Raw genomic sequence first — 18,628 nt, forward strand, 5'->3', positions numbered from 1 at the left:
CTTTTAACTTTATTTGTACTATATTTTATTTTTTCCAATTATAGGTAAAGACAATTTTTAACTTTAATTTCACAAAATTTTGAGTTACAAATTTTTCTCTCTTCTTCTTAAAGCAGCAGTTTGATAAAGTTTTAAATATATGCACTGATTTACTTTAGAATGATGCTTAGCACATGCTTTTCAATGCAGATTTAGAATAGGAACCTCTAACAACTGTTCTCCTGGGGTCCAGGGAAATGAAGCCATAGCCATGTATATATCCATGTTTACAGCATTTTATGGACCTTATCTCATATGATTCTAACAACCTTTAGGGGTAGGAAGTTTAAATATTATTTTCTTTATCAGGTTGAAAAGAATCAACTTATCCAAACAAGTAAGCAACAGGGTAAGGATTCAAACTTAATCCTGTGACTGACTTCAAGAAGGGTATTCCTTCCTCCACATCATGTGGTTTCTTTGATTATATGTTCATGGAATTATATATATTATATATATTATCTCTGCCTGTTATGAAGGGACTAGGAAACACCTCACTTAGTAACAAGAATTGTATCTCAGAAAATAAGGATGCTGATGTTTTTACATGCTTTATTTTTCCATTCATTCATTTATTGTCATTAAAAAAATCAACAAAAAAGAAAGAAAATAAGAACGCAAAATTCTTTAGTCCAAAATAATGTTGCCTTGGCTTTCCAATGAGCCTTATGTACATGTAATCAGACATCATTTCTATGTTAACTGGAATTAATTCCACACATTCCAATTCCATAAGCTGAAATGAAATTGATAAATATAATTGATAGTAAAAGTTGGGGGTGTTTAAAGGTTTTTTAGCCACAACCACATACTTAACTGGGGCTAAAAATCATATGTTAGTCAGAGAACTAACTTTTCCCTCACAACAGGGTTACAATATGACTAGGAAAAAGAGAAGAATAAAAAATATGAGATATGACTGATCAGGTTCTAGATGGAAACTCTTCTGCACAGTGAGTGGAGGCATTTCTGCTACTCTGCTGAGACATCCTGGAGAGCTTGGTTCCATAAGCCTTTCTTAACAACTTCTGCTAGGTGCTTATTTGTTTATTTTATAGAGGCTCTTAGTAAGCCACAGTGGGAGCTTCTGGTCTTCCAGTCAGAGCAGGCAGTAGGGAGTAGAAACCTCTGGGTCCTATAATAACTGCTATTGCTGCTGGCAGATTTATTCATTGTTTTCTCTATTATCACTTCTATTATATTACTATAATAAAAAGCACATACCTAATTCTGTGCCTCAGTATACCTGCTAGTAAAAATGGAGATGATTGTTGTACCACAAATTGTTATTGGTTTATAAAACATTTTGAAGTTAACTAGTGAGAAAAACTAAAACAAGATGTGTGTGTGTTTGTGTGTGTGTGTGAATTAGTAGGAATAAAGATATCGCATAAGTTCTTGTTCCTCATATTTATACAAACAAGTTATAGGAGAAGTAGATTAAGTGTCCTCACCACATCCTTGGGAGGCAGATGATATAATTATCCCCATTTTATAGATAAGGTAACTGAGGCAGAAATAAGTTAAGTAATATGCTCATGGTCACACGACTAATATCTGAGGCAGGATTTGAGCTCAGGTCTTTCTGACTTCAGGTCCAGGGCACTTTTCATTATAACACTTCTTAATTAGTTACTAGTTGCTTCATGATATCTTCACTGTTGATTCACTATGCAACATAACTTCCCTAAGCCTTGAACAGAAATACTATGCAACCCTCCTATTGTGAAGGTCATATGAGAGGTTAGATGGTAATATAATTAACAGTAAAAATAATGTAGTACCTATTCTGACCTCATTCTCCCAAACTCCATTCTCAATCTCTCAACTATATCTTCTCTCCTCAGGATTGTTGGGGATTCTGAGACCTTGAGGGGAATTTTTCTAGTTATCTAACCAATGAGTCTCCATTGTTGCATTCCTCCTTCTTCCAAAATTATCACTTCACGCACAGTGATTAGATTACTGGACCTGGAGTCAGAAAGACCTGAGTTCAAATCTAATCCCAGATACTTAGTAGTTGTGTGATTTTAAGCAAATTACTTAACTTCTATCTGCCTGAATCATCATCTGTAAAATGTGGATAATACTACCATCTACCTCCTAGCATTGTTGTAAAGATCAAATGAGATATTTGCAAACAGTTTTGCATATTTTAAAGCATTATATAAATGCTCACTATTAATTATTACATTTATCAGCTAGTCAATTATCTTAAAGAAAAAAAGAGACATCAATTTACTGAAGTGGCATGGTAGGAACATCTAGAACACACACACACACACACACACAAAATCTCCTCCTTCCTCCCAACAAAAGTCTGTTACACAGTCTTTCTTTCTGCATACAGGGTCCAGAGGAAGCTGTACTCAAGGTTGAGGGCAATGCAGCTCCTATTGCTGGAGCTCAAAAGATATTCCCTTTATATAGTATCCCCTTAGGTAGGGTCCCCTCTTCACTTGACTCTAGATTTCTGCTTTTTTTATGGCTTTTTGGAATTTTCAAGGCAATAGAGTTAAGTGACTTGCCTGAGGTCACATAGCTAGGCAGACTCTAGATTTCTGAAGATGCCTTCCCTCTGTTTCTAATTTGTCCCTGGCTTCTAATGAGGACACTGACTCCAATTACTACTGTTCCAAGAAAGCTTCTGGGGCACCAATGAGAAATATAAATTTCCCAATCTTTCAAAATTTTCAAAGTCCTCCTCTGCTTAAGTGAGAGAAGAAAGGATTTAGGACATAGGTAATTCTTTGGCCCTTCTTCCCTTCCTCCCCAAGCCCATCCCACAGCAATTCCCCCCCTTTTTTATAAAGATTTTATGACTTTTTTTAAAAAAAATAAAATTGCCTTTGCCTTTCCCTCATGTATAAAATTAACAAGACATTCAGTTATGGAACTACTTACCTTAAATTGTTAATAATATTAAATAACATCAAAAACAGTGTTCAGCACTTTACATATGAAACCAGAAATTACAAATAATGTTATTTTGTGAAGACCATAAAAGTACTAATATTTAACACTGGCACTTTGTAATTACATCACATTATACATCACATTAAATTTAATCAATCACATTAATTAATGGTCTCCATTCCCTAAAAGACTGTGTTCAGGTTTCTTTTCAGCTGCCAGTAAGGAAGGATCAAAGGCAATGAGGCTACTTTCTTTTCTAACAAAGGCCAAAGATGAGAAGACAGAAATTCATTTCCTTTTGGTGATAAATGCAGCCCATCTGATAAATATGAGGAAAAGTCCTCGTTATCTTTTTGCATTAATGTCCACAGGTCAAGGACATCTGCCCCATAGTTCTGGCCCATTTGCAAACAGGCTTTGGCATATTCACCAACAACCAGATTTTTTTCGATTTAATTTGAAGCCTTGAGCAATACACTCCTTTTCCCAAACTGATTCACAAAGAGGAGGTGGTGTTATAAGAATAATTCTACTTTCAGGAATGTCTATCGACTTTAGATATTGTATCATGTTCTTTAAATTCTCAATATACTCATCGAGTGGAATATGTTGCTTGGGATTCTCATCTTTTAAAGCACTGTCATTGGCACCAAAGAAAATTGTAATTGCAACAAGGTTTTCGGCATTACTACTTTTCCTGATTAATCTTGGAAGGATGATCTTGGCCCATCTGGTATTGTAACCTGAAAATCCACGATTTAGAACATCGCATTTTCTGACTAGCTTGTCAGCCAGTGATGCTCCCCATCCACCCTGCTGAAAAGAAAACTAGGTGACGGAGTCCCCGAAAAGCAGCACCTGGGGCCAGGGCAGGGAACCGATGGCCTCCGACGGCTAGCCCAACGCCGACATGCTGCGGGGCTGCTCCGAGCCCAGCGCCCCACAGCAATTCCCTTTTGGGGCCTATTAGAATGGCTTCCAATTCCCTGAGCTGTCAGACACTCTAACAATGCTAGATTATAAGAACTAGAGTGCTGAGTTTGTACAAGTTCACAGGTGTGACCAAGTTTCCTCAACCAATCTAAATATACCTCCCTACTTAGTTGAAAGATCTTTGATTGTTTGATCAATTTATTCAATACAGGAATCAAGGCTTTGTTTTCAGTTTTTCCATATAGCTGATTAATTCATTGACTTAATTCAAGTGCTCTCATCTGAGCAAAAATATTGTTTACTTAATTGATTGATTCAATGGACTCCTCAGCTATCAAATAAAAAATATGGCTATGAGACCCTAACAAATCTCTTAATTGCTATGAGTTCAGACAACACCTAAAATTTAACTATTAAATCATAGACCAATTGTAATTTGCATCAAAAGAGGCAATTCCAACACAGGGACTTTATCACAAAGACAAGATGTATGCTGCCAATGTAGATTATATGATGTCTACATGGGTTATCTAAATTTAGCTCTCAGGGAGGTTTGGATAGATATCATTGTAGAAGTTGTCCAGACTAGAATAGTTCAGATAGTTCAGAGAGAATGAATAAGCTCTTCTACTGGGAGCATTCTAACCTCTATTCTAATTGATCACCTTTATGATCTTATGGAAAGAATTCTAGAGTAATCTAAGTTCTCCAGTGCCCTATTGGATGATGAGAGACAGAAGAAGAATACAGGAGAGCAAAGACATTGACTCATATTCTTCAATCCAGTGGTTAGGGATGATTTTTGATAAAAGAGGGCAATGTATTGGCCTGATCCTGGAGAGGAGAGAAGGCAAATAATGCTGACTTATCAAAACACTGCTATTAGAAAATTGCAAGGATAGAACATTTCTGAAACATGCTGGTAGAACTTTGATATTAAAGATCGGGGATATAGGACTTAGTGTACAACAGATAAAACTTTCTTTGAAGTTAGTCTCTCTGTGTGTGTTTTTAACTTATAAACATAATTGAATTAGGCATGGGTTCAGGAAGAGTCACTTTATGTGGACCATTGACTAGAGGTCCCCTGGGGAAAATTGTTAACATCATCTACTACACAACGGGGGCAAATCAAGAAAGAAACTGAGTTATAACTTGTCTGGAAAGATAGAATGAGGTCAACTTTTATCATTATAGTAGCTAATATTTATATATATATTTATATAGTTTATATAGTTATTTAAGGTATTTAACAAATATCATCTCATTTTATCCTAACATTATCCACACTTCACAGATTTCCCTCTATTATCTCTAAATTATTCTACATGTGACTTATCTGAACATAATTGTTTACATGTTGTCTCTTTTATTAGACTGTGAGCTTTTCAAAGCAAGGATTATTTTTTGCCTTTCCTTATATCACCATGTACCTATCACATATTAGGTGCTGAATAAATGTTTATTAATTAACTACATAAGAAGAAACTGAGTCAGACAGAGATTGAATAACTTGCCCAGGTCATCCTAATATCAGGTTCAGCACTCTCTATCCACTGTACTTCCTATTTGAAGCCTTTGATGTGAAACGCTATAGGGCACTGATGAGGAATCCGAGCTACAGAAGTTAGAACTTTAGTGGTGATGGAAGCAGAGGTAAAGGAGATGAAGCTATAGCAGGTACTTTACTGGGAGCTAAGCAAGAGTGCTAGGGGAAAAAAAACAAAAGAATAAGGATAAAGAGATCCCAGAGGAAAACATCAATGTGGAAGAACAAATCCCAGTCTTGACCTTTGTTAGTTCCATCCAGAGCAGAACCAAAAGCCTCAACTTCCTCAACTTTCCATTCTTGCTCATCTCATATCCAATCAGTTACTAAATCTTTCTCCATAATACCTATAGTACATGATTTTTTTTATACACACACACACACACACACACACACACACACAAATACCATATGGAACTACTTCAGGCCCTTCTGAACTCTGGTCTAGACTTTTGGAGTAGACTCCTACCTGATCTCCATTGTCTCATCTCTCCCCATGATACTCCGTTTTACAGATGACTGTCAAAGTTATTTTTCTAAATCTCAGATCTGATCATATCACTCTTCTAATCAATAAACTCAGTGGTTTCCTATTGCTAAATATATTTTAAAAATATAAAATATATTTTAAAACCCTCTGCTTGCCATTTAAATGTCTTCACAAGTTGACCTCATTCTATTTTTCCAGACAAGTTATACACTGCTCTTCCTATGTTCACTCAAATTCAGTCAAACACTTTGCCAGTCTTCACACATAATACTTTTGACTTATCTCCTTGTTTTGGTACTAGCAATGATTAGTGGGATTAAAGGTAAGGTTATGAAAATATGCTCTCATGTAAAGGAGAGTCAGGACATCTGGTTGCTCCCCAAATTTCTAATTTTCTCCCTTTAGAGGTTACTTAGTCTCTAAATTCATAGAATCCCTGGCTTCTTTCAAAGTTCAGTTCAAATAACATCTTTAATATAGATTAATCTTTTCCTCCTTTTCTCTTAGCTGTTACTGCCTCTCTACCTACTCCCCCAAAATTTATTTGGTTATTTTTTATTGCTATTGTATCTTGAAGTTTATATCTTATTACATATTTTATATTTTGTATCTCCCTGGATATGTACATGTTGCCTCCTCTCAGTAGAATGTAAACTCTTCAAAGTAAGAATTATTTTACTCCTGTCTTTGTGTCTCTGGCAACTAGCTCAGAGTCTGGCTTATTATAACAGATTGACTTGTGTACCTTTCATGATAAAGGATGGGAGATGATTCTATGGACTTGAATTCAAATCTTTGTCTGTTAAAAGACTTTACATTTGGAGCCTTATCACTTGTAAGCTGAACTAGTGGTCACCCTTGGGGGAATGACAAGTTCAGAAATTTCCAGGTTCTAACTGGTTGAAGAGAATGAGGCAGAGAAGAGACATATCTCCTAAAATGAACCTGGGCCCTTTATATCAGAAGGGAATCTCTAACCTAAAGGTAACTTCCCCAGTGTATAGATTAGGAAAATGAGACTCAGAGGTTAAGATGTAAAAGACAGGAAGAAACTGTTTTGACTTTCCAAGAATCTTGTTCTTCTCATTATATATTATGAGAACTGCAATGTGAAATGAGAATGAATCTATTCAACTCAATAAACACTTATTAAGTGTTTTAGGCACTACATTCACATACAAAAAGATGTAAAAGATAATCCTTGCTCACAGGGAGCTTACAATCTAATCATCATATGTTTTGAGGGGCATGCAGAAAATGTAGCTATTTTATAAGGCCATGAATTTGTACCTTGACTATATTGTCCACAAAAATTCATACTTTAATTGGTAGGTTACGTGGACTTGAATCACTGGTCATTTCAACTCTTGGTGAGTCATAATTGTTAGAAAAGTTTCATAGACATGTTATAGGTTGTTTACTGTTAAATAATCTTGGCTATTAATCATGTATACATTTTTTACTGAATGCCAATTCATGAAAGAAAGCTAGGCCAAATTCCTACCCTTAGTTGATTACTTCTGGAAAACTAATATTGAACTTTAAAACAGCAAAGGCAAAGAATGCATAAAGCCAAACAAAAAATATTTCCTGGATATCTATTATGTGCTTAAGTATTATGGGAGGTGTTGGTGGGGATATGAAAAAATATGATACAAATCATCAATAGTTTTATAAGCCACTGTGACAAGATTAGATGAAGACTTGAAAAGTTAGGATGGTACAAGATTTAAATAAAAATTCAAGAGGACTGTAACTGGCAAGTGCTGTGTAGTAGCATGAATATTGTCTGGAGAGTTCAAGGATCTAGGTTCAGAAATCATGAGTAGATGAACTTCAAAAACACCTGGAAAGGCTTACATGATTTGATGCTCAGTGGTATAAACAGAACTCATTTTCCTAATCTAATGTACATATTCATAGCAAATTCTGTGTGTGATGATCAGCTATGAAAGACTTAGCTCCTCAGTGATCAAGGTCAATTCTAGAAGATTTGTGATGGAAAATGCTACATCCAGAGGGGGGGGGAAACCAAACTATGGAGTCTAAATATAGATCAAAGCATACTATTTTCACTTTTGAAAACTTGTTTTATGTGGGTTTTTTAATTTTTCTAATTTTCCCCTTTAGTTCTGATTCTTCTTTCAAAGCACGACATGACTTTAGACAAATAACCAGTATCAGATTATTTGCTATCTGGGGGAGGTAAGGGATGGGTAGAAAAATGTGGAACTCAAAGACTCACAAAAAGGTAGTTGGTGAAAACTATCATTGCATGTAAATGAAAAAGTGAAATAAAATAACATTCAAGATCTAGGTTCAGAGTTCCAGCACTACTACTTGCTAGTTGTGTGATCTTGGAAAAAATCACTTGATTTGAGACTCAGTTTGTTCACCTATATAATTGTTAGTTTGGACAAGCTCTCAAAGATCCCTTCTGACACTGACATTCTTTGATTCTATAGAGGGAAAAATATCATGTATTATATTCATTCAGGATAGAGAGAAATCATTTTTAAGGTGGAGAGGTCAGGCAAAACTTTATGAAGGAGGGATTATACTAGGCTATGAAAGACAGGTAGGACTTCTATTGTTGTAGTCTAGTGGAGAGAACATTCTGGTTAAGTAGAATGATTTGACTACTGGGTCTATACCCTGAAGAGATGATGAAAAAGGGTAAAAACATCACTTGTACAAAAATATTCATAGCAGCCCTGTTTGTGGTGGCAAAAAATTGGAAATCAAGTAAATGACCTCCTTTAGTTGGAGAATGGCTTAGCAAACTGTGATATATATATGTATATATATATATATATATATATATATATATATATATATATATATATATATATATGTCATGGAACAATATTGTTCTATTAGAAACCAGGTGGGATGGGAATTCAGCAAAACCTGGAGGGATTTGCATGAACTGATGCTGAGTGAAAGGAGCAGAACCAGAAAAACACTGTACACCCTAAAAGCAACATGGGGGTGATGATCAACCTTGATGGACACGCTTATTTCATCAGTGCAACAATCAGGGATAATTTGGGACCATCTGTAATGGAGAATTCCATCTGTATCCAGATAAGGAACTGTGGAGTTTGAACAAGTTCAAGGACTATTCTCTTTAATTTAGAAAAAAACTGTTATCTTATTGTCTGATCTTGTTATCTCTTATACTTTATGTCTCTTCTTTAATGATATGATTTCTCTCTCATCAAACTCAATTTGGATCAATGTACAACATGGAAACAATGTAAAGACTGACATTGCTTTCTGTGGGGGGGTGGAGGGAGGGAAGTAAGATTGGGGGAAAAATTGTAAAACTCAAAATAAATAAAATCTTTAAAAAAAAGTAGAATGGTTTGAGCAAAAGCTCAGAGGTGGGAAACCACAAAATATATATTTGGGGTATGTGAATAAATCAGATGATCTGTAACAGGATTTGAGTGGTGGATTAGAGAGAGATACCAGAAAATAAATTTGGATCCAGATGGTAAAGTATTTTGAATGGTAGGCTAAGGAGTCTATAAAGTGATTAGCACAGTCTAGTAGATATCTAGTATTTAGCACATAGTAGGTACTTTAAAACATTTATTTCCTTCCTCTTCCCCTTCTTCCCATTCACAAGGATATCCCTTGCCCAGTACTTATTGAAATTTCTGTATTATGATTATTGTATTTCTCTGAACTATCAATCTAGTAACTATCATCAAAGGAATGACGGCAATCTAGCATGACTTGGGCTTCTAGTTTTAAGAAGTGGTAAAGACCTTGGAGATTTAGCACAAAGGTCCTTAATTTGGGCTCCATGGACCCTAATCCATGAATAGATGTCAGAATCTTTGAACATGAATGGGAAAAATCACATCTTTATTTTCATTAACTTCTAACTGAAATTGAATATTTCAATTATGAATTTGAAAAGAATTATTCAGAGAGGTAATCCATAGTCTTCAGATTACTAAAGGGATCCATAATCCTGATCTATTCCAACTCTTAATCACTAATTTACAATGAGAAAACTAATACCCAAGAAATTTAAATGATTTACCAAAGGTCATTAAAATAGATAACAGAACAAAACTTCAAACTTAGGTTCTCTTAACAGAAACTCAATGCTCATTTTATTACACTTTATTGTTGCTGGTGAACCAGTGCTGTCCTGGTTTCTTTTCTTATGTTTACAGATCACTTTCTTATCTTGACTTCTCTACTTCTGTTAATGACATTAATCTTTTCTCAGTTACTCAGAATTGAAACTTCTGTCATTCTCCTTTTCACTCACCCCTTATATCCAATCAGCTGCCTGGTCCTGTTGATTTGTATTTATCTGTCTTCTATGCTATTTTGTCATCAGATCTGATGCCTCTTCAAGTTACCCCCCCCTTATTCTTACTTTGGTTATAATAATCAAATCAAATGCTACCATTGCTTCTGAAAAGACATGTCAATTGACTGCTCCATGAATCAACTCACCAACACTATGATTCACCAGAATAAAGTTCTTTCCCTTGGCACAGCTTTCCTCTACATATTATCTTCTCCATTAGAATATAAGTTCTTTGAGGGCAGGGACTAACTCATTTTTATACTTGTACCCATAGTGCTAATCACTGTTCTTGGCACATAAATAGTATATAGTATATAATTAATGCTTTTCATTTATTCATTCAATCATGTATTCAATCATCCTACCTCAGGATATCACTTACACCTAGCACCTCTTTCAGTTCTCACTAGTGTCACCCTAGACTCCCATTCTTCTCACCTGAAGCACTGTAAGAAGTTGCTAACCGGTCTCCTATCTCCAGTATCTTCTACTGATTGTCCATTTTCCATGCTGCCTCCAAATTAACCTTCTTAAAGAACTCTGTTAATCCTCTTCCCTAAATTGAAAATCCTCAAAGTTTCCATTAATGGACAAATAAAATTCAAACTTCTAAGGCTAGCATTCAGTGCCCTACAGAATCGATCTTGAAGTCACTTTTCTAGAACTATCATTTCTCCCTTTACTCCCTCCTCCACCAAAAATATCTTTTGCTTCAGTTAAGCTAAATTTATGTTCATGAACATATTCTGAGCTCTCCTTTTACTGCACCCATGAGCCAAATCATTTCTGTGCCAGAAATGAATGTCCCTCCATTTCTCCCTATCCATAGCCTACCTTCATAGTCCATGTCAATAGTCATCTTCTCCACCAAGTCTTCCATGAACGCCCCAGCCAGAAATGAGCTCCCCTTCTTCTGGACTCACATCACTCTGAGTGTATTTCTCTTATGATTCTTATCACATCATATCCTAGTAAAACTCTCCATCCTCAGGGACCTACCAGCTTTATCTTTATTTCCTGGAGACTCTGGAATTTGTCGACCAGGCATCCTCTCACCCTAGAAGTTTACTCCACTCCGGATTTTCTTACATTTAAAGTCTTTTCTGTCCCTCTGACCCCTTCCTGTGACTGGTTGATTCCTTCTACAACCACCATTTTAAGGACAATTCCCAGGCCAAACACATCTTCATCCTCTCCAGGCACTACTCCTAACTCTCTGGACTTTCTAATACTCCCACTCAAGTACCTCCCACCATTTTCCAGTTTTTAAAAATAATGTTGTCTTTCAACTTCTGGAACATAATGTTTATTAAATGTTTCTTGACTTGTGAGCTCCTTGGAAGGAAGAACTCCAGCAGGTGTTTAATATTTAAATCACAAATAGTAAGATTTAATAATAGCTAACATTTATGTAATACTTTAAAATTTACAAAGTGTCTTACAAATATTAATTCATTTTCTCCTGACAACAACTCTAAGAGTAAGAAGCTAATATTATCTTCATCTTACACATTAGGAAACTGAGACATAGAATTACTAAATGACTTATGCAAAGGTCACACACTTGTTATGATTTCATAACCAAAAGAGAGAGCATTCATTGAATGAATAAATGTACTTTATAAAAAGAATCCCTTTTAGATTCACAAACATAAAATGTTTGAGGATTTTCTGGAGCCCCACACTCTGAAAGTCACAGACATTTTTGCAATTCCAATTCACCTTTAGGACATCAGAGACCCACCCAACCTCTCACCATCACATTCTGCTTTCTAAATAAAGGAAAATTTTCATTATACCTCATAAAGGAAAACATATCTATAAACAGTTCCTTCCCTTGCCTCTGCCATGCAGGGAACAACCAAGTTCTGGGCATATGGGCTAAGCCTGCTCTGAAGAGATAAAAACAGCTTGGTGCTTTGACAACAGAGCCATTACTCACTTGAACAGTGCAGATAACTCCTATGAAGAGTTAACAATATTTCAATTAAAATGTCATGTGTTATTTCCATTTTAAATAGAGAGAGCTTTCTTTTGAGCTTGGTTTCAATGGAGTAAAGCCCAGAGAAACATATGCAGCTGATCTCATAGGGAGTTGCCCAAGTAATTTAAAATTGGAGAGGAGGCATAAGGAGAATGTTCTGAATATGTTTTCCCAGTTCCCTCGTAAAAGTCCCTTGTTTCTCTAAACTCTATTTTCTATCTGTCTTCTTTCACTTTCACTGGGTTGCCACCTGTACATAACCATATACAGATTCATTCACTTGTGAGCCAACTTCATGTATTAACTTGTTCATGCTCCAAATTAAAATTCATTTTCCATGAACTAAAGTAACAAATCAAGCAGAAGCTTCCCTAGGGTGCTATTGCAAAGAGAATTTTATAAAGGTGGAACTATGTTTAAAGAATCAAATTTTGAAAGGTACTCTAAATAACTTTTAATGAAATTTAACAAATGAAATTTTAAGATTGGGCTGGCACCAACTCTGATAGGGCTGCTGATAAAATAAATGCATTTTTTCTCTCTTCTTTTAATATCCTATAAAAACTTTGCTGCATAGTGAGAAACTTGAGTTGAGGGGGAAAATTTATACACTGCTTTAACTTTCCAAAACACTTTATGAGGATTATGTCATCTTAATCCTCACAATAACCTTGAGAATTAGATGCTTTAATTAGTCCCATATATAGATGAGGATACTGAGGCAGACAAGTTAAGTGACTTGCCCAGTATCACCTAGTTAGTGTCAGAGGCATGGTCTAAACTCAGGTCTTTCTGACCCAGGGACCAGTCATCTAACTAGGTGGGGTCATTTTATCTTAACCATTGGAAATAAAAGATTAAGCCTTCATTACCAACCTATTTCACACACACACACACACACACACACACACACACACACACATGCTTCCTTCAAATTGAAAGATGAAAGCATCCCTCAGGGATCTCCTTTTTTGATGAATTCCTATAGTACTTCACATAATTTATAGCAAACTTGTTCATAATTAGTAAACTTGCTTTCATCTCGAACTGCTTCCTTTGTCAATCCTTTCATTTTTTGAGGCTGAGACCTGAATATTTCCCAATTATACTGTTTCTCTGGTCATCCTTCCCAGGAATGGCAACATTTTCTCTCACATCCCTAAATCAATGTTAGGGAAGTCAAAATACTCTTTCCTCCCTATGGTTACTTCCAGACTCTTACCACTATTAATCAGCAACTTGTCTTCCTTTGAAGTTTATGATGTGGAAATTTATTACCCAATCCAGATACTGGTAGCTTTTATCTATTGACCTTCAGGAGATTTTCCTTTTTTCTTCAATGAGTTTATTGTCTCAGTCTTTCTTCCCCAACTCTTGCCCTCACACTGGCATATTTTAAATTCATAGTTCTTCATCAACCTCACAGGATTGTTGTAAGGAGCTAAATAAATGTAAATGAATTAAATATGTAAAGCAAGCTATAAACCTTAAAGCACTTTACAAATGCTAGCTATTATTATTATTATTATTATTAATTTCCTATGTTTTAATTTTCCACTCCAACTCACCTACACATAGATAGACTCTTGATCTTAATATCACTCATAAGTGCCTCACTCCCATGTTCTTATATTTCTTTATTTGATAATGATAATTTATCATTCCACCTGTGCCTAGGCCATATGACCCTTGAGCATATTCTTCAGCTCCATTATGATTTCTTTTCCCTTCACCATTTGATACTTGACCAGGTATGACCTTTCCATCATAACCTCTGGATAACTTGGTGAAGAACTCAACTCTACAAAATTTCCTATTCTAGAATCCCTTTTCTATCACCAATCATACCATAAACCCCAGTCCTGGATTACTCCCTCCAGCAGCCTCCCTAGCTTCCATCCACATGCTACTAAATGGAATGGGAGGAAATCATAAAACTATGCCAACTGGGTCCACTATATATTTGTTATTTAATATCAACCTAATCCTTGCTTCAATCATTTAACTCCTTAATAAGGAATTCCCCATTCTCACAACAACTGCATATTTCCTTAATCTTTCCCTTTCCCCATTGCATCTTCTTCTCATCTCATCTGAGTCCTTACGTACTTCACTGGAAAAGCATCCTCTTTCTCTATTTTATCCTTCATTCTTGTCTCAAATGAAAAGGTTGCCTCTCTACTTGTCACAGTCAACTCCTCCATATGCACTGTTGATCCTATCCTTTATCTCTTCTAACACATTGTGCTCACTATTCTTTCCATTTTATCTCTCACATGCAATCTATCCCATCTATTGAGTCTTTTTGTTCACAATTATATCCATGTCTTCACAATTTAAGAAAAATCATCACTTGATTCTACCATATCCCCTCATTTCCATCTTATATTATTTATGTGTTTTGTTCCTCCACTGCTTTTGTTCTCACTGTCTTTTAAACCTTCAGCAACCTGGCTTTAAATTCATTATTTAATTGAAATTACACTATCCAAAGTTATCAATAATCTCTTCATTATTAAATCTAATGACTTTCTCAGTTCTCATCCTTCTTTACATCTCTGCATTCAACCCAGGGCACTCTCTCTTCTCTGAATTTTTACAACTACTCTTTCTTGATCTTCTCTTATTTGACTCCTTCTTAGTCTCCTTTATTAATTCTTCATCTCTGTCAAATTTATTACCTGAAGGTGGTCCTTTATTCTATATATATAACTTGTTGTTCTCATCTGTATTCCATCTTAAATTAGATGTCCTGTAGGGATCTCAAAATATAACTCATTTTTTTTTCTCCAAAACCTTTCCTTCTTCAAATTTTTCTTACAGTTATGAAACCCACCACACTTCCAGTCCAGGCTTATAGTCTTGGCATCATCTTCAATTCCTTATTTTCAATTACCCCACATTTCTAATTCATTGCCCACTCCTATCATTTCTACCTTTATAACCTCCCCTCTACTCATATGGCCATGACTATCATTCAGGAGCATATTAGATCTTACCAGGATTAATGCAATAATCATCTGCAATAGTTTGTCTTTCTCCATTAGCCTATCTTTTACTCACATGTGAAAGGGGGTTTTCTAAAGTCTAGTTCTATGTCAACTGCCTTCTTGACAAGTTCTATGGTTCCCTATTAAGCTCAGAATCAAATGTAAAGTCCTCTGATTTTTATCTAGAGGTCTTCAGAACATAGTCTCCTTCTATTCCTCAAGTTTTCTTTGCTCCTCTCAATATGGTCTAAAAACCAGTTGTGTTGATGTTCTTTATACATAACATACAATCCCTTTTATCCATGCTTTTGGAATGACTGTCTCTACTACTACTACTACTACTACTACTACTACTACTACTACTACTACTACTACTCTACTACCCTCACCTCTTAGCTTCCCTGGCTTCCTTCATGACTCAGTTCAAGCCCACCCTTTACAAGCCACCACATCCCCCAGAGGTTAATGCCTTCTCTTCTGAGATTACCTTCCATCTATATATCTCCTATGTGTCTATTTATTTCAATGCTTTCTCCACCATTCAACAGGGAGCTTCTTGAATGCAAGAATATTTTTGCCTTCTTTTATATCCCTAGATCATAGAACAATACTTGTCAGACTAAGTAAGCACTTAAAAACATTCATTAATGGTTGAGTGAAGCCAGTATGGAATTACATACTGTAGTAACTCCAAAATAAATATCTGCTGAATGAATGAATGTTTAATGTACAATGAGGTCATAAGCTCTTTGATTTTACAAAAGATTGACACCTTACATAAAATATCTCATCTATTTTGGGTCCAGTTTTTTCATCTCTAAAATCAACAGGTTAGACTGGATAGAACACTATTAGTCTGAAATTCTAGTAACTTTGGAACCCAGAGTACTTTGAAGAGACTTCTCCCATACAGGATCTGGTTAAGTCTTCCATTTGCCCTACCTAAGGGCAAGAACACTGTCTCTTAGACAGATCAGAGTAAAGAATCTGAAGTCATTTCTACAGAAGATCTATAACATCTAACTAACCAGTATTGGACCTCAGCTATACTGGAAAGACCCTTACCTCCCTGGTTAAAAAACTAATTCCCATTAGCACTACTTTTCCTTCTGAAAGATAGTTGGTAGCTGCCTCTGACCTCAGCTTTGCTGATGCTTCACTTTCTAATTCCTCTGGAGTCCATACACCCATGCCATATTATCAGCGTTGACTTGGTTCCCTGTCTTCTGTTTGTTCCCCAATAGCCTATGTTCCTGAACCTGCTCACCTGTTCTAGATCACACTGGCATTTTCTCCCTTGGATTTCTTGGCCTTTATTTCTGCCACCAAATCCAAGTCTTAGTCTATTCCACCATTGCTGAATTTCAGCCTACTTACACTGGCCTGGGGTCTTACACTTCTGCCTTCCTTACTTAACCTCAACTTTTCTGAACAAGTATTTGAAAGTCTTCATGCATTCATGCCCCCACGCTTGCCTTCCCTTTTCAGTCTGGACATTTTTGAAGTTTGACTTAAAGAAATGATGGACCTTTAGAAGGAAGTTATACTCCATCCTATACCATCTGTTTTCTTGTCATCACCTCCTTCTTCCCATTAGAACCTGGTAATCTTATCTAGAAACATTCTGTTCCTCAACTCTGATAGGTGACCATCTAGCTGATCTTGCTGCAATGCAGGCCTCCATGTCTGTCTCCCCCATCCCTTCACCCCATCCAATTTCTTTCTTGGTATTATTTTCTCCCATTTGAGGTTAAGCTCTTTGACAGCAAAAACTAACTTGCTTGTTTTTGTTATGTCCAGGACGTAATAAATGGCCTTGTGCTCATTCTGTCTCTGTCACTCTCTGTCACTCTGTCTTTGTCTCTATATCTCTTTTCTCCTCTCCCTTTCTCTTTCCCTTTTCTTTCCCTTTCTCCTTTTCTCCCTCTCTCCACCTTCCTCCCTCTCTCTCACCCTCTCTTCCTCCCCTACCCCAAAATTTGATGGTAGAACTACAAATCTTAAAGAGAAATAAAATAATTATCTTCAATTTAGAATATAAATCTGGAACTCCATTTGAAATATCTGGAAAAGCATCTGGCTCTAACAAATTACTTTAAGAATAAAGGAATAATGTAGCTATTAAAACATGTAAGTTTCACATTAGATGTTCCTGGTTAGAACTTCTTCTTTGGAAATGAGAATCTATAATTTCATAAGAATCACCAGGGCGAATATATTGGGATTCTAAATTTATATTTATATGAAATCATACCGAGGCTCATAGATTTAGAACTAGGATGGATCTTAGTATTATGCAAAGATAATGGCAGACACTCATTCCTGATTCAAAGACTTTATGTTCTAATAAAAAACTTGAAGGCTACATATATGAAGTGTTATGCAATCATAAGAAACAAACCTCTCAAGTTCAGGGACTTAATCTCTCTCACAGTTGTTGGTTCCCTTTCTGAAACAGTCAGTCTTCCTGCTTGGCACCTCTACCCTGTCCCTTGCAGACAACATCCAAATGACACGTTTACATTCGACTCTCTGTCCTCCTCCAGACAATTACTTGACTCTCCCTATCTGTGACATCAGAAATAGGAAACCCAACTGAACATACTAAAATGAGAAAACACTTCCACCCTGAAAAAAATGTCCTTTACCTGTACTTCGCTTGTACCTGCCACCAGAAAAAGTGACTGTTAGAAAAATGAGGGGTAGTAAATCTGAGGGCAACCTCCTAACAAGACCATTGTTGGCCCCCTGCCCTGGGGAACTTTTCTTCACTTGACTGCCTTAAAGATCCAACAACCTCCTTGGCTATATCCATCTTTTGTTCTCCTGGCTCCCATGCTCCTACCCACAGCAGCAAATTACTGTACATTATAGTTAGGTCTTAAGTTTTCCCTTCTGTGAATCAGAATGCTCCCTAATAAAGTGCTTTAAGCATTGCTGTCCTGGCTGATTCTTTTGTGAACAATTACTTTAAATCCTGATAGCTGGGGGGGGTGGGGTGGGGATGAAATAGGACAGAAAATGAGAATGGAACTATTTTCATGAAAGAGTACACAAATTTTCTTCCTGTTTCATTATTTTTGCTGCAATCCTTATGAACAGACTGGAACAAGTGTTAAAGACTGGAGATCAAGGATTCAGGTCAATTTGTCAAACTGGTCAGGAACTAAGCATGAACACAACAGTCCTGGGTCTGATTACCCTCCTTTAGATTTATTCCCCTGGATTTTATGGGCAACTATTCACCTGGGATAGGCATCTTCCTTCTTTTTTTTCCATCTCTCCCCCTCCCCGCTGCATCCTAATATTGCTTTGTTGAGGGAGAGAGAGAGAGAGAGAGAGAGAGAGAGAGAGAGAGAGAGAGAGAGAGAGAGAGACAACAGGTCACCAA

The 18,628-nt window shown here is 36.2% G+C and overlaps 1 pseudogene; it reads right to left on the minus strand.

Moving 5' to 3' along the window:
* Positions 1–3,105: 3,105 nt before the first annotated feature.
* LOC141511147 (isoamyl acetate-hydrolyzing esterase 1 homolog pseudogene) lies at positions 3,106–3,867 on the minus strand (annotated as a pseudogene).
* Positions 3,868–18,628: the final 14,761 nt, after the last annotated feature.

This window comes from Macrotis lagotis, chromosome 2 (assembly GCF_037893015.1).
Source record: "Macrotis lagotis isolate mMagLag1 chromosome 2, bilby.v1.9.chrom.fasta, whole genome shotgun sequence".
Lineage (NCBI taxonomy): Eukaryota > Metazoa > Chordata > Mammalia > Peramelemorphia > Peramelidae > Macrotis > Macrotis lagotis.